The following is a 19225-nucleotide window of genomic DNA, read 5'->3' as shown; positions in this document are numbered from 1 at the left end:
GACCTGTCCACTGAAGAAGGGTGTGGCCCTAGGACGGAGGTGGTTAGTAGATCAGTCGTGTCCTACTTATCTAGCTGAAAAGGTCTCACAGGAATTCTAAACAGGGTAATACTCGTTAGATTCAGAGGTCTTTAGAACCCCAGCTAGTCTGAGCTTTAACCCAAAATAGGAAGGATGTGGGAAGTGGGGTTTTAGTTCAAAGCCGTAATCGACAAATGTCATTTTGGGGCTTAATGCATCTTTTTAACAAGTATCTAAATATCTTCCTTAATGATATCCGGGGCTGTTTAGAAAACATCCAGGGCTTCAGGTCATTTTGGTAGAACAGCAGCTTTTTCTTTTCTCTCCCTTTTTCAGCTTCCAGCTCTGCTTTGATAGCTCTGCTTCATCTTTCTCTGTTCAGATCTCTTCTGCTGCTCGCTCAATCAGCACACTCTACTTCTGGGATCTTTTATGTGCAGAAATGGAATAGTCCATTTTAGTAAATGGAAAGGGGAGCAGAAGTTGATGAAGCATTATGTTACATTTTTGTTAATTTTTTGATTGTAAATCTTAATTATTTTATTGCACACATACATAGATAATTCAGGAGTACTGTTAAATGGCTGGGCAACCAGTGGGTCCCATTACTGGCGGGGGCCCAGGCAGTTGCCTTCAGCTACTCTGCATTGTGGTAACATATGGTTGTCTGTAGATGAATAATATATCAGAATCAGAATACTTTTTATCATCATTGTACAACATGTTCTACACATGTACAATGAGATCAAAGCCAGCTCCAACCAGTGCAGAAATATCAAAATGTCAGATTATAAAAAATATATACTGTATAAACATTAAGAGGTACAGTGTACGGTCCTGGGTGTTATGTACATTGCAAATATATACAACATATTGCTGTATAGATTGTTAAATATGTGTGTAAATATTTTACATTCTAGGACAGAAACAGTAAATATTGTACAGTGTCAAAATTGCAGTTTTTTGAATAATGAATAATGTCAATAAACTTATATTTCCATGAACTTTTTAGCAGATAATGGACAGAAATCTAGACAATCTTAAACAGGATGGAGAACTCTGTACCTGAGAGTTTCTAGTTTGCCGTTTTTACTCTCCAGTCCAGCAGAGAGAAGCTTCACTCCTGAATCCTGCAGGTTGTTGTTACTCAGGTCCAGTTCTCTGAGACTGGAGGACTGGGAGCTGAGAACTGAGGACAGAGCTTCACAGCTTCTCTTTGAGAGGTTACAGCCACTCAGTCTGAGGAGACAGGGAGAAAAATCTGCTATTAAACAATTCATCAGAAATATTGTTGATTTCTTTACAGTCACCAATGTTCTCCTTGGAAACGTTGATGGATCTGTCTGATTTTACATGTCTTTATGTTGTGAACTGGTTCATTATGAATAAACTGCCTTTACATGCAGTTTAGGAGGCTGAGATAGAGAAAAAGTGAGGAGGCTCAGAGAAACTGTGTGAATAAAAATAACAACTTGCTTTTCAGGCATTTGCTGCCAAATGTGCAAATATAACAGAATTTTTTATGGCAGGGCCATCAACAGCTGCCATGGCTGATGATGACGGTGGCGGTGACATCAGGTCTCTCAGTGGCAGCACCATGTAGCAGAACCTCTGGTAAGCTGGGCTGCTTTCAGAACACAAGGCTGTGTAATGAGCAGGTTAAAGCAACCCAACCACTTGGTAAATCTGAGAAAATGATACGTCAATACAGTAATCTTAGATTTCACTCTACTGGAGGAGTTATTTAGGGAGGAAAGTCAAACTTTACTTGCATCCAGTGACGGACTGGGATTAAAAAACGGCCCTGGCATTTTCACCAACCAGCGGCCCACATGGGGCCGCGCACGTACGCGCGTGCACGTGCCCGCAACACACAGATATAACTTCACATGCACGGAAATAACATGCAAGTTTGTAGCCCCATTGGTGTAAAACTCTAACTTTTATATGCATAAAAACTGAACCAAGAGGCATTTGGCTTATTAGTAGGCCGAGAGATAATGTAGGCCTACAATGAACAGGGTGAAAGGGGCCGCGCACACCCGACGATCATGCCGCCTCGTGATTGGGCGGCCCAAACGGCCCACGAGGGCCCGTGGCCCTTCTGGCATCTGCCCAAATGCCAGACCGTCCAGTCTGTCACTGCTTGCATCCCTTTTCCTTGAGTCCAATGTTCATTCAGAAGTTCAGCTCTATTCTTTCTGTTTGACTGGGGACACCAAAAAGGAAGAGTGCTGCTTTTAGATTAATTCGTGTTATGGAGAGGTGGAGTATACATTTTTATAGTTTTAATAAGTTACTGTTTTTGGAAGTACTTCAACTCCCACAAAAACTCAGCAAACAGACACAAACTCTGCAGAAAGCTCTGGCTTTAAGCTTTCTTCAAACTGGACCTGAAATACCAAAGATGAACAGGTGGTCCCAGAAGAACCATGGTTCTGGTGATTAGATAGCTTCAATCTCAGTGATGGACTCAATAATTGAAGGTGAGATAAAGAATAAAGCAGTGGTTTGTGCCTGTGGTGGACTTTATTGTTTTGGTGCCCCAGTCAAACTTCTGTAAAGGGACCTGCCTCCAGGTCTGCCCTGAGTGTTAAAGGTTCTGTAGGGCTGCTACAAGTTCCATTCTGCAACACTGAGAACTTGACAGTAGAGCAACATCTTCCTGTAGTCCCTCCACTGGCCCCTACAACTAAAGAATTAGAGACGTGAGCATACAGCACTGAATAACAGATTAGCATCCTGGTCTGGAGGGAGCTGCCAATAAACGACCATGTGCTCCATTGAGCTCAATACTAAATGGGTGATGCTCCACATTCAGCAACGCTGCTGCTCTGTATAGGAGGCGTGGCTTTCTGCTCCTTCAAGGAGGGGAGCTAAAGTGGTTAAAATATCCCTCTATCTCCCCTCATTGAAGAAAGGAATGAACTATAACTTTAATCTTTTTATATAAGAAAAACATTTCAATTCAATTCAATTTTATTTATATAGCGCCAATTCATGAAACATGTCATCTCAAGGCACTTTACAAAGTCAAGTTCAATCATATTATACAGATTGGGTCAGATTACACAAATTGGTCAGAGATGTCCTATATAAGGGAACCAGTTGATTGCATCAAAGTCCCGACAAGAAGCATTCACTCCTGGAGAAGCGTAGAGTCACAGGGACAGTAGTCTGCATTGTCCATGACTTTGCAGCAATCCCTCATACTGAGCAAGCATGAAGCGACAGTGGGAAGAAAAACTCCCCATTAACGGGAAGGAAAACCTCCGGCAGAACCGGGCTCAGTATGAACGGTCATCTGCCTCGACCGACTGGGGGTTACAGAAGACAGAGCAGAGACACAACAAGAGAGACAAAAAAGCACAGAAGCCCACATTGATCCAGTAATCTCTTCTACATTAGATGATAATAGCGGGTGAGCCGTCTTCTCTGGGTGATGTCACAGTTAACACAACGCCAGACCAGGTGTGCCTACTATGAAGAAAAAAGAGAGAGAACAGAAAGTTAAAGCGGAAATGACGACACACAATGCATAATTGAAGAACAGTAGAACTCTATAGAGTGAGAAAAATAGATCCTGATGTCCTCCAGTAGCCTAAGCCTATAGCAGCAAAACTAAAAAGGTAGCTCAGGGTAACATGAGCCACTCTAACTATAAGCTTTGTCAAAAAGGAAAGTTTTAAGATTAGTCTTAAAAGTAGACAGGGTGTCTGCCTCACGGACCAAAACTGGGAGTTGGTTCCACAGGAGAGGAGCCTGATAGCTAAAGGATCTGCCTCCAATTCTACTTTTAGAGACTCTAGGAACCACCAGCAGACCTGCAGTCTGAGAGCGAAGTGCTCTGTTAGGAACATATGGGGTAATCAGAGCTCTGATATATGATGGAGCTTGATTATTAAGGGCTTTATACGTTAGAAGAAGAATTTTTAATTTAACAATAATTTTTGATTTAACAGGAAGCCAATGAAGGGAAGCTAAAATTGGAGAAATATGATGCCGCTTGTTGATTTTCATCAGAACTCTTGCTGCAGCATTCTGGATCAGCTGAAGGCTTTAAACTGCATTTTGTGGACTTTCTGTTAGCAAAGAATTACAATAGTCCAGCCTTGAAGTAACAAATGCATGGACTAGTTTTTCAGCATCGTTCCTGGACAGAATGTTTCTGATTTTGGCGATATTTCTGAGGTGAAAAAAAGAAAATTTTGGAAACCTGTTTAATGACTGCATTTGACTGCAGTTGAAGTAATTGATTGGATTCATCAGGATTTATGGACAAATACAACTGAGTGTCATCAGCATAACAGTGGAAATTAATCCCATGCTGTCTGATAATTTTGCCAAACCGGAAGCATATATATAGTAAAGAGAAGTGGTCCAAGGACTGAACCCTGTGGTTCTCCACAAGTAACCCCAGAGTTTGAAGAAGATTTATTATTAACATGAACAAATTGGAATCTGTCTGACAGATAGGATTTAAACCAGCCTAATGCTTTCTCCTTAATCCCTACAGTATGCTCAAGTCTTTGTAGGAGAATATTGTGATCAACTGTATCAAATGCAGCACTGAGATCTAACAGGACAAGTACAGACACAAGTCCATTATCTGAGGCCATGAGAATATCATTAGTGACCTTCACCAGAGCCGTTTCAGTGCTATGATGAGCTCTGAAGCCTGACTGAAACTCCTCAAGTAGGTTGTTACTTTGTAAATGTTCACAAAGTTGATTAGCAACTACTTTCTCAAGAATTTTAGATAAGAAAAGAAGATTAGATATAGGTCTGTAGTTTACTAACTCATCTTGATCAAGGGATGGTTTCTTAAGTAAAGGTTTAATAACAGCTACTTTAAAAACCTGTGGTACATATCCATTTACTAAGGATAGATTAATCATGTCCAAAATAGGGCCACTGATCAAAGGGAATATCTCCTTAAACAACTTGGTTGGGATTGGGTCTAACATACAGGTAGAAGGTTTAGATGAAGCTAAAATTTTAGATAGCTCAGAAAGCTCTACTGCTTCTAAACAGTTCAAACACTATGCAGGTTCTAAAGATTCCCCCAATGCTGCCTCACTTAACCAGGGAGCCAGCTTCCTGTGAATTATCAGCTTCTTTTTCAATGGAGCTACATTGTCTAATGCAGAACGCAATGAGGAAGTCACACTGTTAGCAAAGGTATCGATTTGTGAATGGGAAGAAACAGCATTGCTGCCATCTACAGGGCATTTCTGCAATACTGAGGATATTAAAAAGGGGACAGACTCTTTAAGTTTTGTTACAGCATTATCCGATAAAGATCTACTATAATGGAACCCTCTTTTGGGGGTGGAGAACTCAGTTAGATTAAACTCAAATGTTATTAAAAATGATCAGACAGGACAGGGTTGTGAGAGAATACTGTTATTTCTTTACAATCAATGCCATATGTCAGCACAAGGTCTAAAGTATGGAGCCGAGAGTGCGTCAGTTTATGCACATTTTGAGCAAAACCAATTGAATCTAGGATAGTTTTAAAGGCTACACTAAGGTTATCACATTCAGTATCAACATGGATGTTATAATCACCCACTATAATAACCTTGTCAGTATTTAACGCCAAATCAGATAAGAAGTGTGACAAATGATCCAAAAACTGAGAGCAAGGGCCTGGTGGACGATACTAAACAACAAACAGAAGAGGTTTTATTGCTTTGCAGTTTGGATGAGGGAAACTGAGGGTTAAATGTTCAAAAGAACTGTAATTATTAATTGGCCTGGGACTAATTAATAAATCAGACTGAAAGATAGTTGCCACTCTTCCTCCTCTTCCCGTAGATCTGGGTATGTGGAAATTTGAATAACTGGAGGGAGTTGACTCATTTATACTAACGTAGTCCTCTTGTAGCCAGGTTTCTGTGAGACAAAACAAATCAATCTGATTATCAGAAATCAATTGATTAACTAACAAAGTCTTTGGAGGGAGATACCTTATATTTAATAGACCACATTTAATTATTTTATTTTTTGGATCAAAGTGATCTGTATGGATTTTTATTAGATTTTTATGATTCGTTCCTTTAGATCAGTTTTTGATCTGTTAAGTTTTGGCCGTGGGAAAGACACCGTCTCAATAGGATAATGGGTGGGTAACAGTACAGAAGCTGCAGAGAGGTGTGTTAAACTACGGCTCTGCTTCCTGGTCTGGACCCTGGGTTGTCAGCATTTAGGAGAACTAATAAATCCGGCCAGATTCCTAGAAAGAAGAGCTGCACCCTCCAAAGTGGGATGAATGCCGTCTCTCCTGATCAGACCAGGTTTTCCCCAGAATGTTTGTCTGTTATCAATGTAGGGTATCCAATTCTGACACCCTCGCCTCCAAAGCTACAAAAACACTACATTTATTACATGTACCATTATCACCAAAGGAGGCAGAGGGATAATTGAACATCTGACACAGAGAGCAGCAGATAGGAGACTTAGTCAGAGACGGAGAAGCCATTATGAGGCTAGGGCTCGGCTAACGCTAGGCTAAAGCTAGGCTAGCGCCCTGTTAACACGGCAAAGAACAAACTGTGTGAAACACGAGGAGTTCCCAAACGTGATGAGCAGCCACAGAAAATGTTTTAAAAGTGCTTATGTTTGGAAACAGATGTTACAGCAAAGAGGTTTAAAGATAAAAAGCGAGAGAGTCTGGAGCAAAAGACCGTCGTTCACACAGCAACAACAGGAAATGACACAATACGCCTTACCGCAAACAGGAAGTCAGATTTATCGTAATACATTTTGTCTAAGCCATATACACTTTTTTGTAAATTATTGTCAATCAAACACAGAAGGTTTACAATAACTTTACTTGGTTTAATGTTTTTTAAAGTAGTTGACGTGAAGGACAAAATATTATGTATGTTTTACTGTCAGTAACAATGTATCCTTGTTTAATTAGCTTAGCTTATAAAATATTAAATAGTATACATATTACTCAGAAAAATAACAATTAACTAATTAATGGTACATTAGTGATTAACTGCAATATTCATTTATTTTTGATGCTGCACCTTTTAGCAACCCAGAGTTGAATATTTAGAATCAGCAAAGGAAATATGGCAGAGAAGAGGGAGGCTAAGTTTTACACTTACTGAGTCTCCAGCAGAAGTTATATTTTCTGTCTACATGTAGAATTGGACCGGCTGCAAGAATGAGAAGCAATCTGGTGTTCTGAAAGACCTTTTATTGTGTTAAGTTATAATTAAATGTTCTGTTTTTCACTGAAATAGGAACCAGATATTTTTTTCTCCAAGATGCAAATCCAACTAGAAGCTCCCAGAGAGGGTTCCTGCTATTTTTCATCCTAGCAAGAGCTTTTAGGTTTACCTGTAGCTCAGGTGAAAGTCCCTCTGCTCTCTGTTCTCATGGTGGTGATGCTTTTTAGAGGAAACCTTCACCTCTGGTCTTGCTGGTTGAATAAACGATTAGCTGTAGCTGATAATTAGCCCATTCTGAGTCAGCCATCTATGGAGGACCAACTCTACCATATTTAAAAATAAATACAGAAATAAGTAAATGCTCAATAAATAAATAAGTCATTTAGCTTTTTTCTCTCTCTAAATTATTATCTGGATATGTTTCATTCCCTTACGGTAGGTATATGGGGTTCTGTTTGTAAAGTTATACAGTGAAAGATTTTACAGCAAAATATATTTAGGCTGTCAAAAGACATAAAAAGCAGGGTTTAACATTCATATTTTTGTTGTTCATAAATCTATAAATAAGTCACAGTTCCAAGTTAAATATTTAAATAACAAGCTTAATATTTAGCCCCAAAGTAACTGTGTAGTTTGTAAACTAAACATTTAATTTGGAGTTAAATATTTAATTTGAAAACTAAATGCTTGGTTTGCATCTTAATATGTAGTTTACAAACTAAACAGTTAGCTGTGTAATTAAATATTTAGTTTGGAACTGTGATATTTACAAATGTATAACGTGGTGAAATCTGACTTTAAAAATGAAAACCATTTTTTTCCCTCTTGTCACAGTGAAGAACCCAAAGTTTTGCAGTTAGAATTTAACCTCACAAATCGCATTCCAGGTGTTAGCACAAGCTGTTTGTAAAAACTGGAAGGAATGTGTGTGATATGACTATTTGAATGAGTAATGATACAGGTGCTGCTCTATTAGCTTGGTGTTAACATGGTTTTAAGTAGTATTGATATTGTTGCGGAAAGTGCCTCCGCTGTATGTGATGATAGCTCAGTTTGTGGTGTGTATGTTAGAGGGGGGCGCTGTGTGCTGCATGAACGGAAATGTTGGGAGCGAGCGAAGAACAGACGGTGTGTGTGGGACGGGAAATGTGGGTGTAGCGGACGACCGTTGTGCAGTTGTCGACTGTTGGCTGGCCCTATTAAAGTGTTGACTTCCCACCATATTCGTGCCACCGCTTTGTTCATGTGCAAGACGTATGACGGAGTTAACCCCGAAGTAAAGTCCACTTCGGCCCTGGAGGAAGAACTCCCCTGTGTCCTCCGACCACGGTCAGAAGACTGAGCAGGAACGGTTAACAATATGTTTTATGTTGTTTGCTAAACTGATTGTGGTCTTGTGCGGACTTGTGTTTGACAGATGACAGCCACTGTAATGCAGAGGCTGTGTCACCTAGTCAGAGTGACCTATGAATGGTAAATGGCTTGTACATGTATAGCGCTTTTTTAACTAGTCTTGACGACCTCCAAAGCGCTTTACACTACAGTTCAGTCATTCACACACACATTCACTATGTGAGCTGTATAAGTAGCTACAGCTTCCCTGGGGCAGACTGACAGAGGCGAGGCTGCCATGCACCGGCATCACCGGACCCTCTGACCACCGCCAGCAGGAAATGCGGGTGAAGTGTCTTGCCCAAGGACACAACAACAGAGACAGTCAGTGCAGGGGATCGAACCGGCAACCCGCCAATTGCAAGACGAACTCCCTAACCTCTCTGCCACGTGAAGAAAGATGCTGACACTACAGGCACCGATGATTACACCTAGGACAAAAGAAGAAGAATGTATGTGGCTGGGTTCCTGGAGTATCTTCGTCTTGGCGATGAAGTGACGGCAGACAGAGGCTTTGTTCCGTGTTCTCCCCACGGAAAGGGCAACCCAGCGTACATAGGATACTACTCAGTATTCCACATTTGTTTGTTTATTTATTTTTGTTCAAAAAAGGGAACCAGGTAATAAACCTGGAATAATAAGAAATGCAATGTTTCAATGTCCATGTATATACTACAACCAACACAGCTCCCCAGTTCTTTACCTCAATAGCCCAATAACATTAAATAACATTCAAAATACAAATAAATAATAATATTAATATACTATAACAATAATAATAATCCATAATAATCATCATCATCATAATTTGCATGTACATCCAAACATTATGCACTACATTCAAACATTAAGCACCATATTAAAGTCCTACCAAAAGCCTATTCAAAATGCATACAGTCTTTCTATGAGCAGGAAACTTGAACTAGAACTACAACTCCCAAAATGCACCGCGGCAAACAAGGAAGTATGTTACCTACGTTAAATCCAGTCCGCGATTCAATTCAAACATTTATAAAGCTAAAGTAAACACGAATGGACACGTTTTTTGCAGCAATGATATAAGTCTAAATGTTACTTTATGACCCACAGCTTTGCCACTGCGTCAACTTATAACTTTAGAGCATAATGTTATCTTTTAACTGCTTAGATTCCCCGGAGCATAGCGTTACCTTTAACATGCAACGGACATAAACAAAGCGATAACATAGCAAGGCGACAGCAGACAACATCAAGCGTACATCGTAAAGACAGACAAGAAACATTTGAAATTAAGAGAGCTTACCAAGTGGCTGCACACCGGGTTGAAAGTCATTACAAACTAAGTAAATCTTGCGCTTCCTTTTTATGCAGTAAACACCGGTCCCGTGTCCTCACAGTACACTCCTCTCTAAAACCTCTTTGAGGTTTAGCAGCCCAATAGTGTAGTGTCTTAAAGAGACACTACACTATTGGGCTGCTAAACCTCAAACGTTTCTCCATAAATGTTACTGGCATTTCTAAGCACGTATAGCTCTGGCAGGTAAACATTTGATCACACATGCAAAATAAGAAATAACAAAACTTCACAAATGACAAAACTCCACAGAAAACACAACACCTCCCACTTAAGTTCCTGATCTTATGATCCAGGGAACTTACCAAAATCATTTAAAAGACCCCTTTTTAGTGACACCCTCTTTATATTACATTTTCCACACATTATGTATAATTTTTTTTTCCTTTTAAGAACCCTCAACTTTGCACAATTTCTATGTGTAAGTGTCTGATGAAGGCACAACTGATGGAGGAGCAGCTTAGTCCAATGTCCAAGTCAATGAACCCTGCAATCTGACTCAGCAGCGTGCGTCGGGTAAGAGGGTCGGGGGTGCTGCCCCTGATCTCATCCTCTCGTAGATCCAGACCGGTCCTCATCTTTCCTCGCCTCCTTGAGAAGTTCACCGACGTCAGTACACGGAGTTTGTCAGATTCGGGTTCATATCCCAATCCCAATGCCTTATTCTCCTCATTCGGCATCTGGTTGGGGAGTATCAGGGTCTTGGGCTCTGTTGACCTGACATTGCTGGGGTCAGTGGGTTTCTCACTCCTCCCCCTTTGACCTGTCAGGACCCAGGGCTTGAGGGAAAAGCCTCCTGCTTTTAGGATTTCTTCCACTCCTTCGGTCATCCTAACCAGAGTTTGGAAATCATCATGCGATGTTAGGACATCATCCACATAGCAGTCCTCGGTCAGGATCCGGCGCTCTTCAACCATGGACGAAAACTGGGGCAGATTTGCCGTTTCTCTCATGGCAACCTGAGTGATGCATCCGGCAGGCTTGTCGCCAATGTTGACCCTGACAACGGCAAACACACCGATTTCATCTTCGGGGTTATCCCTCCAGAGGAATCGATGGAGGTGGACCTCTTCGTCCTTCAGCCACACAGAATTATACATTTTCTTCACATCGCCAAGAGCAGCATACAACCTGCTCCTGAATCTCAACAGGACACCTCGGATTGGGTTGAGGACATCAGGGCCTTTGTGCAGGAGGTTGTTCAGGCTTAACCCTTTAAACTCCTGGCTACTATTCCAGACTATCCTCACTGGTGTTGAGCTAGAATGAGGATTTGGGGCAACCAAATGGCTGATGTACCAGATTGGGCCATTCCACCCTTCGATCTCTTCCTTCATGAGCTCGATGGCTGCTCCTCTTGATACCATCTCAAGGATCTGCTCTCTATATGCCGCTTTCCACACAGGTAAGAGAGGCAGTCCTTTATCTTTTCTAAGTCTCTTTCTTCTCCAAGGGTCATCTCTCTGCCTCCCGGAGGGCACTTGCAGCTCCCGCATTTCGGGTCACACGCTGCCCCAATACGATCCCACTTGAACCACTCAAACACCTCCTTGTTTGTGGCAGTGATGCTGCTGAGGGTCACTTCTTCCATCCTCATTGGGTCCTCACTCAGGTCTTTGGTGTCCACAAGGACCTCTTTGTACACCCTTGAGGATGTCTTCATAGATCTTGCAAAGTGAGTTTCAGACTGGTGCAGCGTTAGGTCCACTACCTCGAAGAGATCAGGGTGAGTACCGCCAACAGTTTTGCCCAATGGGCCGTCCCAGAGGACTAGATCTCCCTCCAACTTGAACGGCTGTGGAACTAAACGACCTTCCCTGTGGCTGATCAGAAGATCAATGTTCTCAGGGCAGACCAGCTCTTCTGCAGCAATGTCAGGAAAGATCTTTTGCAGTTGTTGCGGAGTGACAGGCAGACTTATCTCTGCAATACTCTCCAGGCCGTAGCAGAGTAGTTTGTGTTCCATTACCGTCCCCTTGATCGTCTTCACTCTTAGTCGCAGGGAGTACCTCTTGGTTGTGACTGTCGTTGTCATTCCTCCTATTCCGTGGACAATTAATTTGATGCTCTCACCAATCAGTCCAAGGCGCTGGGCAGCATTGTTTGTTATGTAGTTGGTGTCAGAGGCAAGGTCAATAAGAGTGCCTATCAGCTGGCCTGAGTTAGTTGTCACTTCCAGTAACATCATTATAACTGGGTACTCTTTCAGTCCACCTCCAGCAGTGCAGATTGTGGTTGAGGCTTCGTTGGAAAATGCCTTCCTGAATTCTGCTCTTAGTTCCGGAGTGACTTTCGCTAGAAGTTCTTCTTGCTTGCTGGTCAGCCCGAGGCCTTTTCTCTCCATCCTTTTGGTAACTAGCACCTCGTGGCCAGCTTCTTTCTCTTGAGCGATGGACTTGGGGCAGAGCAGATAGTGGTGAGGCTCTTCTTTGCGGCAGTCCATTTTACTGCAGAGGAACTTTGGGTTGCAACGGCCATTCTTCAGGTGGAAGCACAGGCACAGATTGCATATTCCATAGGTCTTCAAATGGGCCTTTCTCTTCTGGAGATCAATTTCCCTGAAGACTTTGCAAGCAAACAGCCTGCCAGTGTGTGTCTCATCAGTACAGGCAGTGCACGGGCCCAAGCGTGGCTTCAACTGAGGCGAGTCCCTTTGGCCTGAGGTAGCTTTGGAGAACGCTTTCTTGACTCCTCTTACTGGCTTATCTGCTGGGCCTTTCACTGAGGAGCTTCCCTCTCTTGGGCTTGCCTCCAGCTGATCCAGCTCTTCCAGGATTGCCTCCTGCTTCTTCAGGAAGCGCAGTAAGCAGTCAAAGTGGTTATGTGGCGCAAAACTGTTCACAGACTTGGTCTTGTGCGTAATCCATTTCTCCTTCAGAGAGCTTGGTAGCTTGCTTTCAAGGGACTGTGCTACCCACCGGTTCTTTATGACCTCCTCTTCTCCCAGGATCACAAGGTTACTAAGGGCTCGCTCCACTGCTTGGATCAGCTCAATCGCTTTTCTAGGGTTATCTCCCTTTACGGGGGGTAGGCCCTGAACCTCTTCAGTTATCTTCAGAACGATTTTCGCCTTGTTTCCAAAGCGGTTGTCGAGGCGCCTGAACATTTCATCTGCTGACGCACAGCTGGACAGAACCAAGTCTTTCTTCACCCTGTCGCTGAGACTTGCTAGGAGGTGGAACCTTGTAACACCAGCAGTCCTCTATGGGTTCCCCAGCTGTTCCAGTTCTTCCCACTCAGCCTTCCACCGATAGTAGTCGGTCATGTCTCCCGAGAATGTGGGCAAGCGTGTTCTTTCAAGGCTGATCTGTGGTCTGAAGCCATACGCCCCGGGATGCAGGCCAAGGGTGTTTTGTGGAGGAGCATATGGAAACACAGGTGCTCTAGGACTGGGTACAGGTGTCACACTGGGGTCTTCAGGGGCTTCTGGGGTCTTTTGGGGCTGCATACCAGACTCGCTCTGTTCTTCATCAGAACTTGCTTCTTCAACCTCCTCTGTCCGTTTCACCTTTTCCCAGCTCCGCACCCAGTCATGTAGTCTGTTGACCAGCTTGTATAGCTGCTGCTTGTAGACTGTTAGCTTAGCTCCAGAGACAAGACCTTCCCATTCAAGCATCTTCTGCTCAAGCATTTTAATTCTCTCCAGTAGACCCTCTCTCAGGACTTGAAAGTCTTCCTCCGGCAACTCCTTAACTTCAGTGTTCTCCACTTCAGCACATTTCTCCTCTGCACCGTCAGCATACAATTTAAGGTCAACATAGGCAAATTTGGACCATAACGTCTCCTTAGCAAGCTGGAGTGTTTCTGTATAGGTGGCGAGGCACGTCGCCATCTTCTCCTCTACATGAGCCACTTCTTTTCTTGCTTCTTCCTCCTCGCCCTCCACTTCTCCTAGTGCATCAACATATTCGAGACCAGTGTCGTGCAATTTTTCAAAGTCCACACCAAGTGCTCTGATCTCGTTGATAAGCACCCCTTTTTCTAGTAGGTCTCCAGTGAGGGACAGCTTTTTTGCTCTCTTATTGAAAGAGCCCTGTGCTGTTGAGTGCGTTCCTTTTAGTGCCACTAATTCTGCCGAATCCATCTTCCTTTTCCTGCACTGACCGAGGCGCTGCTACACGGAGGGGTCTATTCAGCCTATTCCTCTTCCTTTGGTGCTTTTTTCGCTGGTCAATGCTGAGAGGGCGGTTGCGGATTTAGCTTGACGTGCTCCGGCCGTTGGTTTATTACTGTTCCGTGTTCTCCCCAAGGAAAGGGCAACCCAGCGTACATAGGATACTACTCAGTATTCCACATTTGTTTGTTTATTTATTTTTGTTCAAAAAAGGGAACCAGGTAATAAACCTGGAATAATAAGAAATGCAATGTTTCAATTTCCATGTATATACTACAACCAACACAGCTCCCCAGTTCTTTACCTCAATAGCCCAATAACATTAAATAACATTCAAAATACAAATAAATAATAATATTAATATACTATAACAATAATAATAATCCATAATAATCATCATCATCATAATTTGCATGTACATCCAAAAATTATGCACTACATTCAAACATTAAGCACCATATTAAGGTCCTACCAAAAGCCTATTCAAAATGCATACAGTCTTTCTATGAGCAGGAAACTTGAACTAGAACTACAACTCCCAAAATGCACCGCGGTAAACAAGGAAGTATGTTACCTACGTTAAATCCAGTCCGCGATTCAATTCAAACATTTATAAAGCTAAAGTAAACACGAATGGACACGTTTTTTGCAGCAATGATATAAGTCTAAATGTTACTTTATGACCCACAGCTTTGCCACTGTGTTATAAGAATTATTATTCTGAAGTCACTATGGCCTCACACCACTCGGACAGAGGAGGCCTGGAGACCTGATGTCTGTGTATAAGATCCACTGTTTTCTGATTGCAAGGCCAAATGCTGCAGCTGCTGAGGGATACTGATTGTTTACGATAGACTGTCTTTGTTTTGTCTCATGGGAAGGCCACGGTGCAGTATTAGGGGAAGCCCGAAAAGCGAGGCAGGCAGAGACAGGGCAGACAGAGACTGCAGCGGAACCGTGGGGTGCGATTACTTTCCAACTATGTGAATCTCTGCTCTGTTTCTCAATAAAAGTGCTGGAACGTTATACCACCGTCTCGTCATTTAGTAAAAATGGGAACTCAGTTACTATTGTTTAATATTCCACCCAAAACTCCCATAACAATTTGGCGTAAACGAACAAGATCTCCGACCGACGAGCCGGGGAGTCCAGGGACAGGAGCTGCTTTGGCCGGCCCGGAGAGGTTATCCGGCCTCTGGTACCCCGAATGGATTTTCAAGGGATGTGGAGGAGCTCCTGGTCTCGGAGCGTCTCTGGGCGTCGGCGCGAAGATCCGAACCTTTCTTTCATGAGACGGTAAGGGGATTATTTTCCAGCTCTTTTAAAAACAAACGCAATTGGTCAAAAATGCTTGCAAGCTTTTAAAATTTAAACCCCATTTAAAGTATACCTCAAGAAATTTTACAATTTAAAACTGTAAACCTAAAAGGTAGTAAAAGTAAAAGCCGGTACAAATAATGAATTATATTTAATCCTTAAGGCAAATAAAACAGGGTTCGCAATACCGAACGGTGACTAAGGTTTAAACATTAAACTAAAATTCAAAATTTAATTAGAATACGTTTTCAGCTGAAATACGGACTTTCCCACAAGGGGGGAGGAGTGGCAGAGTGATTTTCACCTGGAGAACAGGTGACCGGCTGAGCAGTTTCCAGCTGGTCCATTAAAGTCCTCTTGTCTTGGGTTTGTGCAAGAGGCTGTCCACTTCTGTTGTGGATGAAAGCGGCAGGGATGCTTAAGTCCTTGACTGTTGCGAAGACGTTTGCAGCTTTGATAAGTGGGGACCCCGACCATTATACCAAAAAGGCGACCATCGGATGTGAGGCCTTTCATTTAGTTGGTCGATCGTGCTAAGGACGTAAAAAATAATAATAAGAAACAAAAAAAGGATAAAATAAATAAAAACAAACAAAAAAAAAAGTCTGGATGCAGAAGAGTCCGTGTAATGGGAATAAAGGCAGAGTTTCTCAGGGTCAAGCCTAGCCCCAGGGTGAGACGTTCGATTTCATGCTGAAAAACGTAGGGGCCCAGACGAATGACATGCATAAATGATTTGAAATGATTTGATTAAACATGCAGATTTCTCACATAGGGGTTATTATTATTACTATTATTTTATTTTATTGCAGTACTGCTACTAAATAATAAAAATAAAATTAAGAGAAAAAAGAAAAGCGATAAAAACAAGGAAACGGAAACGAAACTAAAAAGGCGTTGCACCGGGGAAGCGTTTACGTGGGGACCGATTAGGCACTTCCGTTGTGGATAAAATTGGTCTAAACTGCTAATAGCGACGTATAACTTTCAAAAATGGGTAAGCGTCCAAGTGTCTGCGAGACACAGAGTTGTATCCTTGCGGGACTGAAGCGTAAAACCGCGTGTGGACGAAGCATCGGGGGGTCGTAACCAGCGCACGCTCTCCACCTTTTAAACTAAGCGGGAACTTAACGCGTTGAAAACATCTTTCGGCGTTGACGTTTAAAAATTATGAAAAACATAGAACTATTTAAGATGGTGAAAAAGCAGGCCTGCACGTGTTTGTCTGTCTGAATGTCATCGTTTGTATGTAACCGTACGTGTGTATGTATCTATGTAACTAAACGTTCGTCTGTGTGAATTAATTCGGGGTAAAAGTAATGTTCATGGTTTCAGAATGTTCATTTGTTTTGGGAGAACTGCAGCTCCGTAATTCAAATGACATTTTAAGCATGGACTATGTTAACAATAGAGGTACAGTAAAAGAGAGATTTAAATAACAAAGTTTGTTTTTTAACATTAAATATCAGGACCAAATTAAATTGATACACGGAGAGATTAAAGCCGGGCGTACACTGTACGAGTTTTTCAGCCGTGGTACTTATATACATCTCAAACTGTGCGACGGAACCACGGGGTTTAAAAAGTTCACCGCTCACGATCTGTGCGGCGCGACGCTCGGACGAGACCGGACTGCTCACACTGTACGTCGTGTCCCCTCTGGGACCGCTCACTGTGGTGGCAGAGGCAGGCGAGCGACGGTGGGTGACAGGGACCCAGAGCAGGGGTTCGAGCCCAGCTCTGGCGAGGCACGCAGGAGGCACCGGGCGTCGGGGGAACGGAGGGGAGAGAGGAGGGGAGAGAGGAGGGACGAGACGCACCGGCGGCCGCGCGGCACGGCAGGTCGCCTGCCCCCCCCCCCCCAGCAAGCGGAGGAGTGCAGAAACAGGCGGCCAGCGCGTTGCGCGGACCGCGGAGGAGTGCCGAAACAGGCGGCCAGCGCGTTGCGGACCGCGGAGGAGTGCCGAAACAGGCGGCCAGCGCGTTGCGCGGACCGGACGGCTCGCCCTCCCCAACACCGGCCGGAGGTTGCTTCAGGGACGCCCGCTTCCCTCCCTCCGCTGGCGGGGACGGAGAGGAGGGGAGGGCGCCCCCTCGTAGCTCTGCTTGAACAGCAGGATGCGCTCACGAAAACCTCACGACAGCCGACTGAATTTCAAACATGTTTGATTTTCACGATCGTCCGATTCCTGAGCGGGAGGTAGTCGTGAGAAGCCAGTCCCCCCTCCTCCCCCCTCTACGATCAAGCTGAAATTTGGCCCGATTCAAAAAATGCTCGCACGACTGAAGAATCGGCCCGAAAAGGGGAAAAACTCGTACAGTGTACGCCCGGCTTAACATGGCTTGAACAGAAATATTTCAGCTTTGTTAGAAATTGGAAATAAGCGTTACATAAGCTTGTTAAGTTTACTGTTTTACAAAATTAGGCTGAGATCCTATCACTTGTTTTTTAGCCCTAAAGTAATTTAAAATTACTGAGATCTCATTGCTTATAATAATAATAATTCATAACAAACCAGTCCAGTTGAAAGAAGTTTAGATATACAAGATTTTTTGATTTAAATAGATGAGGGAAACTGTGCTTTGAACAAATGGAACTAAATATGGTTGCTTTTCTAAGGGTTTTCTATTCATTTATTTTATTTATTTTTTACTTGGAATTTGAATGCAACTAATGAGAAATTTTGAGAAGCGTCAAAATATCAGAAGGCCACGTTACACGCGTCATCAGTTACAAAATCATCTGATGTTATTAGTTATGCTGAACTGAGGTGAACCTCAGACGGACAGCATAACCTGAGAAGGACAATAGATATGATAAACAAATCTGACCATGATTTAAACATCTGAATGTTTATGGCGAGGCTGGGTCTGTGTGTTCTGGCCTGGGGCACGAAAACTATGTCAGAGGGGAAAAAATAAAATAAAGCCAGCTTCGGAAGGGTTAAATTTTAATTCTAATCTTGGTTTGTTTTGGGTAGCCTTCTCAATGTGCTGAATTATGGGGAAAACTCTTATCATTTATAGAGAAACACTAGAAGCTCAAAAACTAAAAGGGAACAATCATTGCTTTAAAGTTTCACCCTTGACCAATTAGGTTTGATAAGGTATATATGAATAAAAGTATCACTAACAGCAAATACACATGGTCAAAGGACCAGAAGGATATCAAAAAGGTTTGTAATAAGTCAAAAACCTATGTCATATTGGAAAAGACATAATTGTGCTCCTTGGAAAACAATTTTGTTTTAATTTTGTTTGGTTAATTTCTTTCGTTTTTTTTTTTTTTTGTTTTCTGTCTTTTGGAGGTGTTTTGAACAGAGTTTCAAAGGAAAGGGGAAGAATAGAAACCTTCCCAGGATCAGAGAAAAAAAAGGGAAAACATCACGTTAAAGGGACACTAAGGGGACCAGGGTTTTAACTGCATGCTATTAACACTCTTGTTTTTTCTCTGAGTTATTGCTTTCAGATTAAAGGAGACGCCACCTTTCTGCCAACAGGAGACTCTGAAAAGACAGTGCTAGCAGTGCGGTAAGGAGTTATAATCAGATTTGGACACTAAATTATACTTAGTTTTAACCATTTATGCCAGGAGATCTTCCAGCAGGAAAGGTGGTGTCTTAAAGATGTTTGTTGCTTTCTGCTATTAACAGCTCTATCTTTCTGCTTCTTTTTCTTTGCAAAGAAACCTGGTCAATATGATAGGATTGTGCTAACATAGAGATTTAGTCTCATTTTAGACATTCTCAGATGCGAGAGAATGCAGAAACAGTGCCGCAGTGCCATGGGGGGCTGATCCTTGGGACAAGGACTTAAGGTGATGTCATTGACTTCAGCCTGCTCCAGTTTTGAGTTTTATTT

General features: G+C 42.7%; 1 protein-coding gene across 1 annotated transcript in view; it reads right to left on the bottom strand.

Moving 5' to 3' along the window:
• LOC118557151 (NACHT, LRR and PYD domains-containing protein 12-like) overlaps positions 1-19225 on the bottom strand; it is a gene marked incomplete at its 3' end in the record, with an annotated part of 105124 nt that overhangs the window by 31093 nt on the left and 54806 nt on the right. The gene's annotated exons all lie outside the window — the stretch shown is intronic.

This window comes from Fundulus heteroclitus, chromosome 22, assembly GCF_011125445.2.
Source record: "Fundulus heteroclitus isolate FHET01 chromosome 22, MU-UCD_Fhet_4.1, whole genome shotgun sequence".
In the NCBI taxonomy this organism is placed as follows: domain Eukaryota; kingdom Metazoa; phylum Chordata; class Actinopteri; order Cyprinodontiformes; family Fundulidae; genus Fundulus; species Fundulus heteroclitus.
Note: the sequence above shows the minus strand (reverse complement) of the source record. Positions and strands in the feature narration are given on the sequence as shown.